At 36.3% G+C, this 22,444-nt stretch overlaps 1 long non-coding RNA gene across 1 annotated transcript; it reads right to left on the reverse strand.

Moving 5' to 3' along the window:
- Positions 1–17,484: 17,484 nt before the first annotated feature.
- On the reverse strand, positions 17,485–20,231 carry LOC130468061 (uncharacterized). Its single transcript, XR_008928419.1, has 4 exons — positions 19,670–20,231; positions 19,342–19,580; positions 18,765–18,828; positions 17,485–17,746 (listed from the first exon to the last, which is right to left on the reverse strand). It is a non-coding gene; the product is annotated as an uncharacterized lncRNA (long non-coding RNA).
- Between the last annotated feature and the right edge of the window lie 2,213 nt (positions 20,232–22,444).

Consider the following 22,444-nt stretch of genomic DNA (forward strand, 5'->3'; position numbering starts at 1 on the left):
CTCAACAGTAGTTAGTAAATGTAAAAAGGTTATGTCGCCTTGTATTTCCCATGAGGGAGATACGGCAAGTGACGCTCCGACTAAATTAGGGTTCCGTTGCTAATTAAAGATAATTAACCTAATTAATGGTGTTTAGAAGTCGGGGTGTTACAGTTTGGTATTCAGAGCCAAGGTTCTGCGACCATAAGTGCTAAACTTTACGGGTTTTGCACGTAATAAAATTCAATAGGTTTTAAGCGAAGAGTTTCAAGAAATAAGTTAAAAAGAATATGTTAAAATTATGCTAAGTTAAAATGAAATGAGTGTGAGTGATAGGAACGGGGAACGCAACGGGAATGTTTTCTTTATTATGATTTGCAGAATTTCTTAGTCTAATTTCAAGAAGAAAAGATTATCTGAAGCGTTGTATCCTTGCGATCAGATCGACGATGACTTCAAGCGGAAATATTCCTATTGACGGCACTAGAAACGATAACGATGTTAACGATGGCAATGGTAATCACAAATCTGCATTAACGCTGGAAGGAATGCAAGAAAGAATTGAAGAATTGCGCAAGGATCCCATTTTCGGTGACACCCCAGGAGAAACGAGTGATAATCGAATGGACTTAATGAGATTGATAATGTCGGAACTTCTGCAAGGAAATCGTCAGAAGCCAAGGTCAGAGCAAGAAGAATGCTCCAACATGTTCAAGAAGTTCGCTTCTCATAAACCCCCTACTTATGATGGCAAGCCAGACCCTACTGAATTTGAGGAATGGATTAGCGATATGGAGAAGTTATTTGATGCAACTCAATGCCCCGAGAAATGGTGTTAGGTTATGATACATATGACAATTCATAAATCATGCGGAAAAACCATAAAGCCATGAAAGCATATTATTTACACATAATCATTTAGCATAGTATAGATGCATACACTTTGTAGCGTGCCTTCCCTAGCTGCGCCCGAACCGAACAAGAACAAGTCTTTAGGACTCCAAGTGTCGTCCCTCCGTAGATAGTCCACAGTACGTCCGGATCCGCCTCAAGATTGACCAACTAGAATCGCCCTTAAGGTGCTTAGGAATTTTCGGCTATTAGTGCAAGAGAGTGGCTGAATTTTCTTTCAAAAACTTACCTTTTGAATACTTCAATCGTACCCATAAATTGTGACCCTAGGCACTTATTTATAGGAGTATGGAAAAGGAATTGTAATCCTACTAGGATGTGGATTTGCTAATTAGAACTTTATTAGGACTCTAAATAACAAAGCATATCTAATAGGATTAGAATTTTAATCTTTGCACAAATCCTAATAGGATTAGGATTTCCCGCACACGCATCGTACAAGCCGTGCACCCGCGCAGGCCTTGCGGCCCACGACAGACGCACAGCCCATGTGCGGTGCTGCGCGCGCGCGCGCCCTTGGCTGGGCCTGGCCTTGCACTGGGCCTGGTCGAGGCGTGCGTTGCTGCGTGCGGCTCGTTGGGCGATGGCCTGGCTTCGTGCTGGGCCTTCGTCTAGCGGGCCTCGTCCGATACTAATTCGTACGATACGCTTCCGATTAAATTCCCGATTCCGGAATTCATTTCCGATACGAACAATATTTAATATTTCCGATTCCGGAATTAATTTCCGTTTCGAACAAATATTTAATATTTCCGTTTTCGGAATTATTTTCCGATTCCGATAATATTTCCGATTCTTACAATATTTCCGTTTCCGGCAATATTTCCGATTCCGGCAATATTTCCATTTCCGATAATATTTTCCGATACGTACCATGTTTCCGTTTCCGGCAACATCTACGACTTGGATAATATTTATATTTCTGATACGATCCATATTTCCGTTTCCGGCAATATCATCGTTTCCGGAGTATTCATTTCTTGCTTGTGACGATCTCAGCTCCCACTGAAACCAAGATCCGTCGATTTCGAATATCCATAGATAGAGTATTTAATGCCATTAAATACTTGATCCGTTTACGTACTATTTGTGTGACCCTACGGGTTCAGTCAAGAGTAAGCTGTGGATTAATATCAATAATTCCACTTGAACTGAAGCGGCCTCTAGCTAGGCATTCAACTCACTTGATCTCACTGAATTATTTACTTGTTAATTAATACTGAACCGCATTTATTAGACTTAACATAGAATGCATACTTGGACCAAGGGCATTATTTCCTTCAGTCTCCCACTTGTCCTTAGGGACAAGTGTGCATTTCCTAATTCCTTTGTCGCTCGATGCTTGCTCTTGAACATAAGGTAAGAGTTGTCATCCTTATTATGTCCAGAGGTGTTCCTCGGTTTCAGAGTTCAACTGATCAAATAAACAGATAATCATAGCCTATGATTCATCCGAGCACGGCCATGCATTTCACAGTTTCTAGCTCTCCGAGTGGCCTTGTACAACTTTTAAGCATCTCATCCCGATTTATGGGAGGACAATCCCAATCTTGCGATCTTGAGATTAGACTTCGTTTGATAGGTGATTACCTGAGCGTTGCCTTTATAGCCTCCTTTTACGGTGCGACGGTTGGTCAACGTCAAAGCAACCAGTTCTCAAACAAGTAATCTCAAATCACTCAGGTATTGAGGATTTAGTGTCTAATAATTTTAATGAAATTTACTTATGACAGATTTTCATCTCTTACAGTAAAGTTTCATAGGTCTTGTCCGATACTAGTCTTCCCAAAGTAAGTATCTATGCAAATGATTATGACATTGCCATGTCCACATAGTTCAAGAAACAGAACTACTAGTCATCTTGCATTCTAATCGTCTAACGTTTTCTATGCGTCCAATTTTATAGAAAACTCCGACCAGGGACCATTTTCAACCTTTGACATTCAAGTTCACTTGATAGACATTTCTTAGTCACAGGACTGGTCCTGACAGTCTATCTTGAATATATCGTCAAATTGAAGGGACTCATCATTTAATACTAAACCAAGATTAAATGGAATATGAAAAATACATTTCATATATGATAAATGTTCAACCCCAACGTTTTACAACCATGGGCCTCTAACCCATCTTTAAAACATTTCATGGAATTCAAAGCTATGCTTGATTTCCAGTGGTACAATGTGAGTGTTGCTTCTCACTTGTTGCATAGGTTTAGTTATCATGCTTTGCTAATCTTAATATCCCTTTCATCGAATGTTTTTCGAGATAGGATGATAAGATCTTTTGAGTTTGTTTATTATGTGATCTAGTCTTTCTTACTTAAATAGTGGTTCTACGCATTTTGCAATGAAGAACCATCAAGTCAGCAGACATGTTATCCAACCAAGTTCAGTGAAGAACTTTTTAATGTAAACAACTCAGTTTTATTGCTTCTTAGGCAATAAGTACTTCTACTTCAACTGTATAGGTTGCTAGTGATGCTTTGGTTTGGATTTACTTATCCAAGCAGTTCACGGATATGTGGAAGACTTTCCAGCTGTATCTTAGAATATAGAAATTAATATTTAATTTCCCACGCAACAACTCATGGTCTCCAATCCATGTTGCCATTTCAAAACACGATGCTCTATAGCTCGTCCTTATCAATGGTTAACTCCAAAGGGTCTTGCTTGATCCTGTGCCAGTGTTTATGCATGTAGCATCAATATTTAGCATATCTTTATTTCCTTGAATCAAGAACTATTCCTATGTACCTTTTCAAGTACCATAAGTATTCTTGATCTCAATCTAGTTGATCTTCACTTAGATCAATAGAGATTGGTATATGTTCGTCATGCCTAAAGTCATACGATACGTTTTTGGCGATCCTCATATTATATCATACATGATAAATTCTTTTGCAGAATAATTCCCAATTGAATTCTATTCATGTAACTTTAGCTCATCTAGTTTCAGTAGATACTAAATCCAGCTAAATTCTTTGACATATAATATAGGTTAAGAATCTTACTTAGATCCTTGGATGTTTAACTTAGTAAATGCTTATACATAGTTCAAACATTCTTTACTTAGATTTATTCACATGGGTCGAATATCTCCAATGGAGTCTTTCGTGTTTGATTTAGTAAATGCCATTACTTAATCCAAAACATTAATATAAGATCTTTGCAAATAGATCTTAATACCCAGTATGTACTAAGTTTCTCCTTGGTCCATCATTGATGAATAATTTCAAATCTAAGTCATTATCATTTGAATGTTATTTCACAATAGAGAGATATGTGTGTGATACACATAGGACCAATTAAGTTTTATGTACTCCCACTAAACTTCTTATATATCTATAAGAATTATGTGCATTTTATGAAATTAAAATACTTATTAGCTTCACTAAAATACATTTCTAATTCCCAATTTGCTTGCTTAAATCTGTACTTAGATTTTATAAGTTAGCATTCCTTTTCAAGCATTTATTTGGATCCACAAATCCTATGACATGCCATGTACATAGTTTTCTTCCAACATTTGATTGAGGAATACGTTTTGTCATCCAATTGTCATATGTACCAATATGCAATCATTGCTTGAGTTATAGACTTGAGCATTAAGATTATGCATAAGGTTTCAACACAATCCATGCCATGAATTTGCTTGTAACCTTTAGCAACTAATCTAGCTTTGTGTGTGAACACAATTTCATGTTTGATGGTTTTTATCCTTAAAACAAACTTGCAACCACTAGGTGTGAAACTATTCTTGCAAATCAACAAAATTTCAATTTTGTCATCAAAACATTGAGTATGTTTTATGGCCTCTAACCATTTAAAACATTTGAGTCTATATAAGGCCTCTAACCTTTTTAGGGAATCTGGGTTTCGTCATAGCTTTCTTACAGGTCACAAACTCATTAATCTTCATGATAATAGTTTGACTGTAAGTTGTAGGTTTCTTCACTATCTAATAGAAGAATTGCATAGTTTCAGTGACCTGAACTCCATGTTTCTTCACTATCTAATAGAAGAATCTCATAGTTTCAGTGATTTGAACTCTATGCCTACTTGGGTATAGAACATCAAACAATAGAATATCAATAGCCACTTGAAAGTCCTTTGATTATTCTGTTCTCCTTGAAGCACTTGTAAAGTCTTCTAAGAGATGTCTATTTTTTAAAGCCACTTCTAAAGTCCTTAAAGAATAAGTTCGGATTTTCTGAAGCACTTCAAAAAGCCTCCGGAATGTCCGTTTATGTTTGTTGTTCGCCTCGAAAACTTTCGAGGTCTATTTTCTCCCACTTGTCATTTTGGAAACGAATCTCCAAAAGGACATTATTTCGAGAAAACAAACATTATGTTCTCAAAAATTCGTGGTAGAAACAATACCCTTGTGTCTCATTTGAATAAATCACAATGAAACATATATTTATACTTGGGCCTTAGTTTGTCGAATGACAAACACTAAGCTCCCACTGAGTTTTGCAACTCTCTAAATATATTTTATGAAAAGTTATTCTAAAATTACTTTTCAATAGCTTTGACGAATTTGGTTAGTTTGGTGGTAGTTGAGCATTTTGTTTTAGAAATCATAGGAAAAGTCTTTATGATTCATTATTAATCGAATCAAGTACTAATTGACTTCGATTATTCCAACTAAGATATGCCATATCTTATGGACCTAGATTGTGAAATTACAACACAAAATCATTGATGATCATATTTGGTCTCAAGTAATCATCAACATGATCTAACCTAGATCTTTATGATTTCTTGCCAAGTGGATTTTGTACTTCTGAATCTTTGAACTAGCCAAACAGATTCAACTTATATCACATTTGAGTAAATAAACCTATATTCACTCAAATCCATGTGAAATAATAAAGTCATAAAATCTTTCTTTAGCTTTGAACTCTATTGTCTAGACGTTCTAACAATAGTTCATATCTTTTGTTACTTTCAACTAGTAAGACTAGTTGTCTTAAAATGATCTAGAAATCAATCAAATTTCAAAAGTCCATCAAAATAGAGCTTTTGAATGTTAACTTGTTGATATGGTCTAAGCAACAATGCCAAAGATTAGTGGAACTCAAATCAAGGGGTTGATTTGAACCTAGTAAAGTTCTTTAAAGAGTTGTTTGTTTTAATCAAGCATATTGACTCAACCTGTAATTGACCATTTCATTCAAATAAACAAACAAACATTGTTTTTGTTTTTCTTGAATGTGAGTCTTTCTGTGTTTGAAAACAGAAATTTAGGTATGTTGATTATGGAACAAAATAGCCATTAAGTTCCAGCCTTTGAAAGGACTTAAAAAAAACTAGATGACCCTACAACTAATGTAGCATTTCCATGCTTCATTTCCCACTTGTAGGTCATTAGTGTATCCTAGCTTCCATTGTTTGAGTTATTACCGAAGTAAGAACCTCAAGCGGTATATGATACCAAGGAAGTTTGATTGCTAGGTCACTTTTCTTTAAACATAAACTTATAGGTAGAAACGGAATCGTAAATTCCTTTCATTTGTTCCTCGTTTTCCTATTTCTTGTACCCTTTCTTATAGTCTTAAGAATTGAATTCTTTAGTGTTGACTTTTATACTTTGTTAGACATGTCCAATGTCACCTCAACAAGGTTCTTACCATTTAATTTATGTTGAATATTAAGTTTCAACTAGATGATCTTACCAGAAGCTTCTAAAGTCCTCTAAGCATCGATCTATTCGAATGTCTAGGGACTAGACTCATTCGAGAATTAAATGGACAAAGATATTAGGTTGTTAACCATTGTAAAGCTGAGCGTATTAAACTCAATGCTTTATGATCTCAAAACTACAGTGTATTTTGAATTCACAAGCACCAATTGGTTTGCCATTCGACTTTGATGTTCGAAAATAACCATAAAAGTCGCTATAAGAAACGTACATTTTAAATTGCTCACTTTCTCTCATTTCCGTGAATCGTTCTTGGATTCACTACCAATCGAGGAAATTTACTGTTACCTTTCTAAAAGGATTTATTGCAGTGCAAGATATTTAATTATAAACAATAATTAAAACATACATTGAAGCATGCAAACTCTAAACATTTATCATGAATAATAACTTGAAAATGAAAGCAATCATGCAATTTAAACAAGTCATTAGCATTTTATTCGAATTATGTGTTCCGGCAGGTGTGAATAAAATGATTCCAAGACCCTAAAATCATTGAAGAACTAAGCACAGTTTGTCGACTTAATCCTAAAACATCTTAGGTAAGCAAAAGCCTTTTGCTAATAGTCTAGAAACTATTCTTGGTTGATAGGTACGTCTAAGAACTTATTAGGTAAACCTATCGATTTTGCCACGACATAAAATGACTCCTTACTTATATCGTTGAGTTTCACCAAAACTAACATGTACTCACAATTATTTGTGTACCTTGCCCCTTTAGGACCAATAAGTAACACCTCGCTGAGCGAAAACTATTACTAGATTGATGTAAAGGATATCCAAGCAAGTGTATATTTTGGCATGGCACCTTTTAACTCAATTTTTAAGTTTGGAACTTAAGGCTCTTACTATGTTGGTTAGATTTTAAGTGAACTAAAATCCTTAATCATGCAACATAATCAAGCTTTGATCTCATGCATTTTAAGACATATTTAAAAGCAATAAATAACTTAAAACATGCATAAGATAAATGTGATCTAGTATGGCCCGACTTCATCTTGAAGCTTTAACTTCAAAGTCCGTCTTGAAAATCTCCGTGGGAGGCACCATTTTCTTCAAATAGGATAAGCTATAATTAAAACTAATTACAACTATTTGATGGTACGCAGACCATATTTGAATTGAAAAACAACTTTGGTACTTTAGACCAATTACATTCAAATTAATGGTACGCAGAACATATTTTCTATCCTATTTGGGCCATACTAGTCACTTCATAACCTGCAAAACAGTACATATACAATATATACCATTCACCCATTCATTATTATGAATGGCCCACATAGCTGGTTAGTAAAACACATTATGCATCACATAAACATTTGCAGCAATTAATCAAGGGCACCAATAATCTACAAATTATTCAGTCCTTATTAATTCTAATCAAGTTGTTTTAACCTTAAGGATTTGTAGACCTAATCAAGAGTATATGACTAAAAGGGCTCCCACTTAAACCAATAAATTCATATGCTTTACTAATTTTAAACATAAAAATGTATTTCTAGTCTAACCGGAAACATACAAATTTAATTAAAATTTAAAGCTCATAAAAATTTATAATTGAATCCAAAAAGTTTAATTTAATTTCAGTCGTATTTAAATTAATTCATGATTTTAATTTTAGTAAAATAATTAGAATAAATAAAATTTATTATAATTACATTATTCAAAATTAAAATCCAAGAAATTAATTTAAATTATTAATTTTAAAATTAATTAAAATTACGTAAACTGAAAATTTCAAATTAAAGTTTCAAGACGATCTAATCGCAACGCAACAATCCCACGCAACGCACGCCCATGGGCCACACGCACACAGCCATCGCTGGCCATGTGCGCGCAGCCCATGCGCTGCGTCGCATCGCTGCTGCTCACCATCGCAAGGCATCAATCGAACACGCGAGCTGGTGCTCACTGCGCGCGCCAGCGCTCGATGCACGCGAGCCATCGCTCGCTGCGCTCGCTTGCCAGCGCTCGATCCATGCGAGCCATCGCTCGCTGCGCGCCTGCCTTTCCCGCTTGCGAGCTTGCGCTCATCGCACGAGGCAGCAGTATGCGAGCTGGCGCTCGCTGCGCGCGAGCCATCGACGCTGTGCGTAGCGCTCGTGGCACGCGAGCTTGCGCTCGCTGCGCGCGAGGCTCCGCATGCTTGCGCGAGGCAGTGCGCGCTGTGGCGCAGCACGCTTGCTGCCCACACGCGACTGCTCGTGCCTTGCTCTCGCCCCTGCCCACACGCCCATTGCTCACAGCCCACGACACAAGGCAGGGCTGCTGCCTTGTGCTCGTGCACCATGCCCTTGCTCTCTGCATTCGTACCGCATGGGCGACGAGCTCCCTTGCTCGTCGTCGCATGCTCGCACTATACAACACCCCTTAAGGGTAACACGTAGCGTCCATTGCTTTGTGCGTGCAAGTTATATGAGCGAGTCGCATAAAAAATTAAAATTTATATTCAAAATTAATGACAAATTAATAAATAATATTAATTTCATAATTTTAGGGCGAAAAATCGAAAATTTATTATTTAATTGATTTCCGATTAACATGGATTCAAGTCTAGGTCATAAAAATTTAAAATTTAACATAAATTTACAATTTTTATGGTGGTTTTTAATCATAGGTTTCTAATTAAATTATAACTAATTATGAAAATCAAATTAATTCTAAATTATTTCAATTTTCAACAAATTAATCATAATTACAAATTAGATTGCATAATTAACCAGGCTAGACATTCAAACTTGTTAAACATATACAGTAGGTCAATCAAAAATTCAAGATTTATCAACAAGAATCGCAAATATTTAATTTAACATCTTAAATTTACGAAATTTTGCATTCGAAAAACTAAAACCTCCGAAAAGTCATAGTTAGGCTTCGAATTTCAGAATTCTGGGTTCGGCCGAAAAGTACTATTTTTGTCAATATTTTAGAATGCCTTTTACATGCGGAATTGACACAAAAATCACTCGATTTCGATGAGTAACGAAGAAACGGCCGAAAAACTGCGTACGTATAATTAAACAAACGCAATTTGCAATTAATTAACAATTACGAAAACTAATCACCCCTTTTTAATTCTTGCAAATTTTTAATATTTAACCATGTTTATGCAATTTAGATTATGAAAATAATAAGAGGCTCGTGATACCACTGTTAGGTTATGATACATATGACAATTCATAAATCATGCGGAAAAACCATAAAGCCAGGAAAGCATATTATTTACACATAATCATTTAGCATAGTATAGATGCATACACTTTGTAGCGTGCCTTCCCTAGCTGCACCCGAACCGAACAAGAACAAGTCTTTAGGACTCCAAGTGTCGTCCCTCGATCCGTAGATAGTCCACAGTACGTCCGGATCCGCCTCAAGATTGACCAACTAGAATCGCCCTTAAGGTGCTTAGGAATTTTCGGCTATTAGTGCAAGAGAGTGGCTGAATTTTCTTTCAAAAACTTACCCTTTGAATACTTCAATCGTACCCATAAATTGTGACCCTAGGCACTTATTTATAGGAGTATGGAAAAGGAATTGTAATCCTACTAGGATGTGGATTTGCTAATTAGAACTTTATTAGGACTCTAAATAACAAAGCATATCTAATAGGATTAGAATTTTAATCTTTGCACAAATCCTAATAGGATTAGGATTTCCCGCACACGCATCGTACAAGCCGTGCACCCGCGCAGGCCTTGCGGCCCACGACAGACGCACAGCCCATGTGCGGTGCTGCGCGCGCGCGCGCCCTTGGCTGGGCCTGGCCTTGCATTGGGCCTGGTCGAGGCGTGCGTTGCTGCGTGCGGCTCGTTGGGCGATGGCCTGGCTTCGTGCTGGGCCTTCGTCTAGCGGGCCTCGTCCGATGCTAATTCGTACGATACGCTTCCGATTAAATTCTCGATTCCGGAATTCATTTCCGATACGAACAATATTTAATATTTCCGATTCCGGAATTAATTTCCGTTTCGAACAAATATTTAATATTTCCGTTTTCGGAATTATTTTCCGATTCCGATAATATTTCCGATTCTGACAATATTTCCGTTTCCAGCAATATTTCCGATTCCGGCAATATTTCCATTTCCGATAATATTTTCCGATACGTACCATGTTTCCGTTTCCGGCAACATCTACGACTTGGATAATATTTATATTTCCGATACGATCCATATTTCCGTTTCCGGCAATATCATCGTTTCCGGAGTATTCATTTCTTGCTTGTGACGATCTCAACTCCCACTGAAACCAAGATCCGTCGATTCCGAATATCCATAGATAGAGTATTTAATGCCATTAAATACTTGATTCGTTTACGTACTATTTGTGTGACCCTACGGGTTCAGTCAAGAGTAAGCTGTGGATTAATATCATTAATTCCACTTGAACTGCAGCGGCCTCTAGCTAGGCATTCAACTCACTTGATCTCACTGAATTATTAACTTGTTAATTAATACTGAACCGCATTTATTAGACTTAACATAGAATGCATACTTGGACCAAGGGCATTATTTCCTTCAAATGGAAGGTCAACTACGCCGTCTTTTACTTGAAAGGACAAGCCAACCTGTGGTGGAAAAGTGTTAAAGGAATCCAAAATGAGCCTGGTTTTGGTTGGGAAAAGCTGACGGAAGCTATGCGGGAACAATTTTATCCCTATTCTCTGCAACTGCAAATGGAATCGGAATTTATCAAATTGAGTCAAGGAAAGAAAAATGTTCTAGAATATGCAGTGAAATTCAATGAGATTGCTCGATTTGCCCCAGACCTGGTGACTACTGATAGGAAAAGAATGAATCGATTTGAAGGAGGATTAAACATTGAGATCCGTGATCGTCTTTCGAGTTCTAGAATTTCCACTTTCCAAGAGTTGTACGATCGAGCAATTAACGTCGAAAGAATTATCAAGCTTCGAGAAGAAACATATGGAAAACGAAAAGGGAGCTTCGAAGAAAATCAACCGAACAATAAGAAACAAAATGTCAATGTCAGCTATTAAGGAGGGAATAACGGAACCAAAACTTCAACAAGAATCGTGGATGCGCCAAGTGTGGAAGATGGAACCATACTGAGAAAGAATGTCGAATTGGTACGCGAGATTGTTTCAAATGTGGTAGCAAAGATCACCAAATCAGAGATTGTCCGCAAATACATCGAGAGCAAGGTGATAGGAGGAACGATGTGAACAAAGGAAATGTTTGCACTACAAATTTCAACCGTAATCCCCCATGTGGACCAACTTCGAATGGAAGAGTGTTTTTAATGCAGGGAAAAGACGATGATGCAAATTACAATGACGACTTCGCTAGTATGGAATGAAGAATGAAGCGTGATGACCTTTTGAAATCGTGTGATCGAACATCTAGAATATTTTAGAATAAATGATGGAAATTTTGAAAGTAATATGCGATAATCGAGTATCTAACTAAGATGTATTACCATCATTAGTTATATGAATGTTATGCTTATGTATGAAATTTTCAATTAAAGAATTATGTGTTTAAGATACGCTTTATGGATTATGTTTATGCTGACATGATTGTATTGGTAATAACTAATCGTTACACATGAAAGTCGTCTTCGATGGAAGTTCTCCTGATCTCAGAGTAAGAGATTATTATAACAAATGACTTTTACAAATTATTTGACTATTATAATTGTTAGTTAAATTTTTTTTTTTTCATTATATCTATCTTCAGAATTATAATTTTGTATTAAAAACATTACTACTTTTGGTAGAAAATATTTTCAAACGGGATCTCACAAAGAAAAATGGGAGCCTAGTCTACGCTAACAAGTTTTCCCTTTTTGTGTTCTTTGCTCCTCGATCCTATTTTATGAAGTAAAGTAGAGATACAAAAGACGATGGCGGAATATAATTGACCTTAATGACGATTAAGATCAACATATAATTTTGCCCCTTTTGTATTCTTTAATCTTCGATTCTAGGTCTCGAGTTGAAGCGGAGTCATTAAAGAAGATGGTGGAATGAAAGCTAGACATTGTCGGAATTGGAATGAAATTGTGAGATCTTGGTTTTAAAATAAAATATCGTACTTTTATTCAAATATTTTCGACTTTCAACAATCAATTCAAGTTTCGAGGACGAAACTTTTTCTAAGGGGGTAAGAATGTAATACCCCGAAATTTTTAAACTCGATTTATTAAAATTAATAATATTTTATTAACGTAATTTCGTTTTAATTATTAGAAATAATTGAAAATTTTCGTTATTTTAAACGTTTTTACGATTTATTTTAAACGATAAATTTATAAACGAAAATTTATTTATTTTTCGTTAACGATATATTTTACGAGACTTTGTTTTAATTAAACATTTCTATTTTTAGTAATTTCCAAAAATAGAAACATAATTTCTGAATTTTAGTCAACCATGTGAAATTACGAAAATGCCCTTGGAGCACCAAGATTCCATTTCCCTTTCTTCTCTTTGCTCTCCACGTACAAAGCAAGAAATGCAGAAATTTCTTCCTTCCTCTCCTTCCCTCAATTCTGTCTTGATTCATTTCCTTGTTCCCCAAGGATTTCAGCTTCTCTTTCACTCTACTTGACTATACAAATCAATCCTAATTCCAATTGAATTTTCAACATCAAAAATCAGAGAAATTAAAACCAATTTTTACTCCCTTTTGCTCCTGCTCCGTGCGAACCACCACCACCCTCAGTGGCTGTTGCCACTGAAACCACCACCAATCGCCAGCTCCTCCACCATCTCAACACCATCGCACCACCATCATCCCTCACCTCTCCTGCTCTTCTCCTCCCACGCACTCCCCTGCCTCGCTCTGTCTTTTCCCTTTTGCGGCACCACCAACGTCGCGCCACCACTCCCAACCTCCCCCACCACCTTGTAAACCAACTCCCGCCCCCACATACTCCGACGAACTATATAGTCGCCGCCCAGAACCGCCCCAAGTCACCACCACCAATTCCCCTGTTTCCCCTCTGTTTCGCACCCCTTTCCCTTCCCTCGTGTTCTTCCGCCGCGAACCACCATCCCCATCGCATTTCCGGCGCTTTCTTGCGCCGCCGTGCTGCCCAGGTTTCGGCCACCTTCGGCCGAACACCACCCCCCCCTCACACCCCTTGCCTTTCTCTCCTCCTCACTCGCACCTCCCTGCCTTCTCGCTCCTCCGTGCCCAGCCATCATCTCCGTCGCGGCTACCTCTGCTGTGTTGCGGCGCTGCGTCGAAGGCCACCACCCAACCACCTCTTGTCTTCATCCTCCTTGCCTTTTCGTGCCCTGCTCTCCCCTTTTTCCTCGTGCTTCCCCTGCCGTGTTTCTTCTTCAGAAAACAAGTTCCTTTTAGGAACTTTGTTTTCATTTACTCCTCCAGCCAAGGCCCAATTCTCTTGGCCCAAAATTTTCAATGTGAGTTGGTTATCTTGCCCAATTACTTACCAAATTTAGATTTTTTATAAAGTAAATGGTTGCTTAAAATAAAATAGATTTTTAATTGTAATTTAAAATATATATATTTCGACAGAGTTTTGGTTTAAATAATATTCGTATAAAATCGATTTATGAAATATGAATTTAGATTGAAATTTTGATTAATAATAACATTTTCGTTAAAACTATGAAATTATAATTCGTAAATTCAATTATTTATAAACTTATTATAAAGTATTAATTTTAAAATATTAATCGTTTAATAACTAATTCAATTATTTAATATTTTGAAAGAAATTGGACTCGGAGTTCAGGAAGAACGATCCATCGAACAGGAAGTATAAACTACGGTTGAGGTAACATCTATTGCTAACACCCACAATCCCTTTATGAAATGTGTTTTATGAGATTATGAAATGTGTTTATAATGATATGTTTTTTATTGGATTGTGGGATATGAAATGTGTTTATAAGCATTTTTTTTAATGAATGATTATACTCAAATGTGGTTATTAATGATTTTATAAAGATGATGTCTATGAGTTATGTATAAAGATACGAAACATGATAAATAAAAGTGTAACCGGTTCTGGCAGTTAGTGGGGTTACTATTTCTAGGTCGTGCACGTACCGCCGTACCGCGGGACACCCAACAAGGGAGGGTGCTCCTTGAGGGTTACCGCAAGCTAAAAGAGAAACTATTTAGGTACGGGCGTGTGTCCAACAAGGGAGAGTGCTCCTTGAGGACTATCGTAAGGTGGGAGACGTCCCGCAAGGCTAACTTGTCAGTTACCAAGTAAAATGAAGGTTTTATGAAAGATAAAAGGAACTATTAAAGTTTCAAGTTATAAATGATGTTTTATTATAATGCATTTATGAAAGTGATTTACTATATTCTATTCTCCCTGTTTGCAAGTAAATAAAATGAATTGAAATGAATTTACGTTGTTAGGGTAGTATGTTACTGGGCCTCGGCTCACGATGTTGCTTTTGTTTTAGGTACGAAGAAGATCATGGGATGCCTTAGAGTGAGGATGCAACCATCAAAGTCACGATCGGTGTTTAATAAAGATAACTATGTCATTAGTAATAAAGGGATGTATTAATTAAACTCTAAGTTTGATTTCACGATTTGAGTTAGATTTTCAAATTAATGTTTAAACATGTTAGAAATATTTATTAAGGTTTACTTATTTCAATGTAATTTTTAAAGAATTAATCGAAGTGAAGTATAATTACTGTTACTCAACAGTAGTCAGTAAATGTAAAAAGGTTATGTCGCCTTGTATTTCCCACGAGGGAGATACGGCAAGTGACGCTCCGACTAAATTAGGGTTCCGCTGCTAATTAAAGATAATTAACCTAATTAATGGTGTTTAGAAGTCGGGGTGTTACACAAATGTAGTATGTTTGATATGATGAATAAATAATGACAAGTCAAATCATAACAATACATACTGACTAATATAGTTGCTTATAGGGAATTTTGTCAAAAACCACCTTTTAAATTAGAGATTTTGCGAGAAACCACCTTTTAAAAAAAATCTTGCGAGAAGAAACCTGATTTATAAAATATTTTGCGAGAGACCACCTTTAGCCGGATTTCGATGGTTGACTCGATAATCCGGCGTTGACAACCCTACATGGGACTCTCGTGACCCACTTCCTTTCCTTTTCTTTCTAATATCCACCTGTTTTCCTTCCATTTTAATTATTTCCCCTATGTAACCCATCTTCTCCTTTTCATTAGCTTCTACAATGACTAACATTTACTTATCACTTAACCCTCCCATCTCCCCTAACTGATCCCCTCTTCCCTTGCTTTAGTAATAAAATCTCTTTCCCATGAAATTATTAACTCGTCTCTCATTCTTTAACTACTGCTAACTTCCCAAATTAAAATTACTTCACTAGTCGAGCTCTATCGTATTACTTCACCGAGACACAAAAATCGTTAACCATTAATTACCAAAATTTCATAAACAAAGAAAGAAAAAAAAAGATGAACCATTATTTTCTTCTATTTTCATCTGATTTCCAAAAACAACTATATGATGCTTCCAGTGACAATAATCAGTGAGGTGGATTGATCACAAATTACTATTAGATGGAAACAATCTATAATTAGTTAATGATTGCAAATTTTAATTTTACAATTGCAAATCCTAGTTTAATAAAAGCAATTCCAAACCAACAAGTTACCTTACAAAAGAGGAAATCAAAGAAATCTGGCTAAAGGTGATCTCTCGCAAAATATTTTGTAAATCGGATTTCTTCTCGCAAGATTTTTTTTAAAAGAAGGTTTCTCGCAAAATATCTATTTTAAAAGGTGGTTTATAACAAAATTCCCTCGCTTATATTCCAATAAAAAATATTCAGGTTATTTTCCTTAATTCATATCTCTCTTTCTTTACAAACTTCGAAACTTGCATACTTTTAATAAATGTAGTGAATGCTTTTGATCAAATATTTGTGGTTTTAATTACATCAACCGCTACTCTTAACCATCAAACGCTATTAAAATTAACGTTTGTAAAAATCTAGTCAACCGCTACCTTCCTCGCTACCCGCTACTTAAATCGCTACCTTGACAAACACTTCTAAATTTATCCACTACCCGCTACCCCAATCGCTACTGCCGAACATGCCCTTAGTAAAAAATAAAGTTAAATAAAAGAACCAAACCAAATTGGTTAATTTGGGCTTCAAAGTCAAAATATCCACTATGTTCTCGAATATTAGTCCCTTTTGGAATCTTGACACTATTCGCAATTGAAGAGAATCTTCTAATTTCTTTCCAATGCATACTTCAAAACATATTCATATAAGATCTTATTTTGTTCGTCTTAATGTGTAGTTTAACAATATGAAATTTTATATTTTTCTAACATACGTATTTGGAGATATTTACGTTTAAATATTGAGTTGAAACGAGCTGGAAAAGTCAAATCATGACTAATAACACCATTTTTTTTACACTATTCACACTACGACTTTGGACTTTCTTTGAGATTTCTACGTAAGAAAATTTTAGTCATGTGTGGTCATTTAGATTCGTATCGATAAATATTTTCTAAATATTAATTTTTTATAATTTTTACTTGCACACGATTTAAGATCTTAAGAGTCAAAATGATGGTTAAAGGAGAAAAAGTCAACCATAGTGCGATATTTCCGGAACGGATGAAGTATTAAAAATACACATTGAGATAAATCTAACAAGATATTTATGCACTCTTGTATTGCTGCCTTGCAATTGATTACTTATATTGATGCAGATTGGGGCAGTTACGTAGACACCCGCCGCTCGACTTCGGATTATTGTTGTTTTCTAGGTAACAATTTAATTTCTTAATCCTCTAAGCATTAACTTACATTGTCCAGATCTAGTGTGTAACACCCCGACAATTCTCTCTTTTCTAAAATAATCTTTTAATATAAAACGTAGAGAATTATCAAGGCATTATCGCCCGTGTAAAAACGTAACGGCTTATTCAGAATTTTGCAGCGGAAAACATAAAACTAACTTTTAGGTTCATAAATAATCTATTACATATTAGGTCCAAACCAATTAACTGAAATAAGGAAATACGAATAGTACGACAAATTTCAAATCCAAGTTAACAAATTAAATCACTCAAGTAAACAAATAGAACAACAAGCTCTCTAATCCCGATCCCAATGGTGCATCATCTTCAAACCTGTAGATGGGCAACGCTTATTGATCCTTAGAGACTGCTCACCAAAGATGGGTCATCACAGGATCAATAAGGCATAGCCATGATCAACACACACAAACAAAGCACGTAATCAGCAAAGCTGAGTACTACATACTAAAACAACAACAATCCTAGCATGATACTATCAAACCAACAACCCTAACATGATACTAATAAATATAAGTAAGGACAGACAAAACATAATAATTTGACGATTATACTTGACTAGACTAAGCTAGGCTTAATAACCATAATATTATTTTAGTTGAAATAGACAATGGACCGAGTTGACCATCCAGAAGTCTTCACTAAGGAAGACGAGGTACGGGCGCGACTCCGTAACCTCAGTGACCTGCGATATCGAGGAACGTTTAAATAAAAATAGGACACGGTGATCAATCCGGTCCCAGAAAAGGCCATGGGCTACCACCATGAACCCCAACTCCTGTTTGTCCGTCACTTCAGACGTGCACAGTCTAAAGCTATTGCTATTCAGTTTCACTTTACATGATTTACAAATTGAGATTCCGTTATGACTCAACCATTACATAAGACAGACAATTCACATTTGTTCACAACTGTTTTTATCTTGGAATTAAGTAAGTGATCATAAAAGCATCAATCAAGACTCATTCCAACTTAACCAACCTTTCCTTTAACCATGAGCAACCCTGTATATGGGCATAAAGTTTCAACTTACTAAACAAGGTCCTCCGCCCTTATAAAGTAGTGAAAAGATAGAAAGGGAACAACAACCAATTGATCCAACCCAATCATATAGAATAATCTAGTGTTCCCAACCAACATGTTTGTATCAAACATCCATACTAACATGTTACAGTTCTTATAGTGCAAAATAAGTTCAATAAGTTTGTCCAACAGTATTAAACATGCACATTCAATATAACCCAGTTCGTCCATAATATCAACATCACCAAGTTCAACAATAATATCAACATAACCAAGTTCAACAACAAGATTCAACATGGTTTCATCAATTAGCACACATTCCAAGCACACAGGTATGTACGTACCTTGCATAAACAACTAATAGGCCACTTTAACACTTTCAAAAGTCGCCTAAAGAGAATTCTCCGCCTAAAACAACCAACAAGGATTCCCAATCAATTTCTAATCATTCACAACTATAATAAAGCATTCTAAATACATCCTAAACATATTTAGAACCTTCCCCAATATCCAAACTTGAATGTTTGATTTCCTAACATCATAATTATTAAATTACTGATTGAAATTCGTTGAAAACTCTTCGCAAACATCATACTTTAAATTTTCAGCAATATAACTAATTTCAAACTACTCCCAAAACTTTGAAATCATAAAAACAATAACTTTAATAATTTATAATCATTCTACCATGATTTCAAAACTATTAAACCTTTAAAACCTTAAAATTTCATGCTTTAAATAATTAAAATTCAAATTCCAATTCAATTACATAATCTGAAAATTAATAATTTGATTATGCAAAACATATAATCTGAAATTCATAATTAAATTATAAAACTATAAAATTTAATTCAAGAAAACATAAATTAAATTAATTAAACATAATTAAAACATTAAATTAGCTTAGGGTTAGGAGTAAACCAAAAAGTGAAGGGAGGAAGAGCTGACGGCGGTTGGTGCAGCAGCACGGCGATGCCACAGTGGCAGCGCGGCGATGGGTGGTGGCGCAGCAGGGTGACCGAAGGTGGCTGGTGGTGCAAGCAGGAGGAAACGCACGCAGAGGAGAAAGAAAAGGAGGAGTGTTGATGCTTCGCGAAGGAGAAGGGAAGGGGCCAACGACCGGTGCTGGTTGGTTGGCGGCAGCGACGGGGTGCAGGTGGCTGTCGCAACAAATGAACACAAGCATTAAGGAGGAGAGAACGAAAGGGAGAAGGAAAACCGAAGGAGAAAAGGAGGAAGAAGAAGTTACCGGCGAGGAAGGTTGCACGCGACGGAGGAGGAGCGTCTGAGGTGGTTGGCCGGCGGCGTGAGGGACAACAGCAAGGAGGGCGGCGGTGGCTGAAGCAGAGAGAGAGTTTGCTTGCTTTTCACGTGAATTGGAGGAGAGGAGAGAAGAGGGTTTTTGGCTTTCTTGATTTTACGTGAAGTTGAATTATGGGTTGATAATATGGGTTTTCTTGTTTTGGGCTTTGTCAATTTGGGCTAGGATTAGAATTGAGTTTGTTTGAATCCAAAACCAGTTAATATTGTTTTCCAAATTCAATCGAACGTGTTTTCGCAATTCAAATTCTTTTCAACATAAAATTCTAAAATTATTTTTTTGATTTCATAAATCGTTGAAATATTTAGAACGTATAAAAATAAATTACGTTAAATATATATTTATTACTAAACTTCATAAATTCTATTTAATTATAAATAATATACGTTAAAATATATTTAATAAAATTTATAAATTTACGGGGGATTACAATCTACCCCTCTTAAAAGAAGTTTCGTCCCGAAACTTGACACGAAATTTCCCGCATTTTTCCCAAAAGCTTTTAACTTATTCTTACTAGAGAAGTACTTGTGCCACCGATGTGCACTCTTTTGCCAACTCAAAGCTATTTGTGTTACTCATGAACACCTTTTCTTATGCGGAGAATCTATTTGCTTTGCATTAACTTGTAAAATTTGCTAAAATAAGCAATAAAATGCATAAAAATTCCATAAAATAGGTAAAAAGCGTGAATTTCTATCGCATTCTACCCCCTTAAAGAAAACGAGTTACGCCCTCGTAACTCACCCCAGGGAATGACTTTGGATATTTCTACTTCAACGAATCATGCCCCCAAAGCTATATTTCCACTAAAATCATAGCAAGTGGGATTTCTACACTTCTTTCCACACAATGCCTCAACAGGTTCCATCTTAAAGCTCGCATAGTAACTATTGTTGCAAGAAATTCAATCACTCTAGTTGGTCTTCCCAATTACCCTTAAAGTCAATAACACAGGATCTCAACATATATTCCGTTAGTAATCTCAGTCTGTCTATCGGTTGCAGGGTGGAAAGAAATACTCATTTCAATGTCGTTCCCAAGATTCACTGGACCTTTTTGCCAAACTTTCGGACTTTTATGGTCGGTAAGGATCTTACATGTTTCCCCAGAAAAGTAATGTCTCCAAATCTTCAAAGCGGACACAATAAAGTTAGCTCTAGGTCATGGGTAGGGTAATTAGTTTCATAAGGTTTCAATTGACGCGACAACAGTTAAATCTAGAAAGCTTCCTCACATTTCTCAGTTCACTTGAATTTCGATTCCTTTTTCAACAAGTTGGTCATTGGTTTGCTTTCTTCCAAAAGTCCTTCACAGCCTCCTACAATGGTCATATAGGCTTAGAAAACTTCAAGTATCGGACACGTTCTTTGGAGTAGGTCACTCACTCACAGCTTGAATCTTAGCAGGATCTACAGAAACTCCTTTTGTTCAACTTTTCCTTTTTACCGAACCTCATTATGCTTTTCATGGGTGTATAACTTTTGGGCTTAACTCTTAGCTCTTGCACCAATTCATGTATTTCTTTTCATCTTTTCCAGACAACAAATGATTTCTAACGATCCTGGACCACTGGAATCTTCTCTTAAATTTATTTCCTTACGTAACATAGTTCTCAATCAATTTAGTCCTTCACTTTTCCGTCGGTGTAACTTATACACATATGACTTCAAGATTTGTATACTTTATTTAATAAAACTAGATTCTTTCTAAGCGTCTCCAAGTAATTCTCAAGTGTTTGTCATGCTCTTTTTCATTCCTTGAACAAATCGGGATATCATCAATAACATAATAACGAACTTAATTCGGAATTCGTGGAAAATCTTATCCATCAAATCCATAATTATGGCAGGTGCATTGGTTAACCCAAAAGACATTACTCTAAACCCATAATGACAATAACGAGTCCTAATGAGGTCTTATAGGCCCTTATCAGCTATCCTCAATTGGTGATACTTCAAACACAATCAGTCTTCAAGAACACACTCGCCCAATTCGATTGACCCAATATGTCATCTATCCTAGGCAAAGGATACTTGTTCTTGATGGTGTTTAGCTCCCTAAAATCGATGCATAATTCCATACTCTTATCTTTTCCTTAACAAACACACAGGAGCTCCCCACGGTGAAGCACTAGGCCTAATACACCCCTTAACGAAACAACTCTTGCAACTGTGTCATAATTAGCTCATTTCAGGAGGTGTTATTCTATATGGTGCTCTAGATATATGCGTCATTCTAGGAACTAAGTCTATATGGGACTCAACGGCTCTTAGCAAGTGGCATACCTGCAATCTCACTAGGAAACACATCCATGAATTCATTCACAATTGGAACATCCTCGATCTTCATTCCGACTTCTTAACTCACATCTAGCTCACACAACCGAAAAAGATAGTTCACAAGGCAAGTTCTTAAACAATTTGGTACACCTTATGGTTACAGCAGTAGGAATACTAACGGGTAAATCAATCACCTCAAAATCTACTAACTTCGAACTCTTAATAAGAGATGACGAAGCAAAAGAATAAGCTTTCCCTGAATCAAATAACTTTCTAACTAGCACGGAGTTAATAGAAAAGTAATAGAAACTAAGTCAACAGGTCGTTCACCTTCATTTCGACTTATCACAGACAGTTTACCCGGGGCCTTGTTATGGTTGTTATTCTAATTAGCAGACTTATGGAGGTTTCCTTGGCTGTC

Source organism: Spinacia oleracea, chromosome 2 (genome assembly GCF_020520425.1).
Source record: "Spinacia oleracea cultivar Varoflay chromosome 2, BTI_SOV_V1, whole genome shotgun sequence".
Lineage (NCBI taxonomy): Eukaryota > Viridiplantae > Streptophyta > Magnoliopsida > Caryophyllales > Amaranthaceae > Spinacia > Spinacia oleracea.